The following is a 618-nucleotide window of genomic DNA, read 5'->3' as shown; positions in this document are numbered from 1 at the left end:
CGGGGGCTGGGGGCGGCGGGGGCACCTGTGCGCTGTGCCGGGTGCGCTGTGCCGTGTATGCTGTGCCGTGTGCGCTGTGCCGGGTGCGCTGTGCTGCCCGGGTGCCCCTCGGGGGCGGGCGGCGGCAGCCCGGGCTGCTCGCACCGAAAGGGCCGCGGCTCTGCACGGCGTTTGCCGCGGAGCTGGGTTGTCGCCTGCCCAGCCCGCCGTGCTCCAGCGTAGCAGCCGGGGATGGGTCCCGCTGTCCGTGTGCCGGGTCCAGCCCGTGCCGCCGCCGGGCCCGCCGGGCCGCGCATCGCAGAGAGGGGCGCGGGTGCGACGGGGCGACACGGCACAGGACGGCCGGCAGGCGATGCTCCGGCATCAGGGCGGCATGTCCCGCTGCCAAGGGGAAGATCTGCTATGCTGCCTGTTTCTGGCCTCTGTTAGTGTGGGTACCGAGCACAGGAAGTGTGTGTGCACGTTCAAGGCATGCATTTGTATGTTTGTACCGAGAATTTGTTCCGTCTTGACTGTGAGACGGTCGTGTGTGGATTGCAAATAGGGTTACACTTGGTGGCTAAGCTCTACGATTACAGTCAGTTTTATCTGGGCTGATGGGAGGACAGCAGTCACTTT

Source organism: Pyrgilauda ruficollis, unplaced genomic scaffold (assembly GCF_017590135.1).
Source record: "Pyrgilauda ruficollis isolate IOZ18807 unplaced genomic scaffold, ASM1759013v1 scaffold108, whole genome shotgun sequence".
Lineage (NCBI taxonomy): Eukaryota > Metazoa > Chordata > Aves > Passeriformes > Passeridae > Pyrgilauda > Pyrgilauda ruficollis.
The sequence above is the reverse complement of the archived record's forward strand: the minus strand, read 5'-3'. Positions refer to the sequence as shown.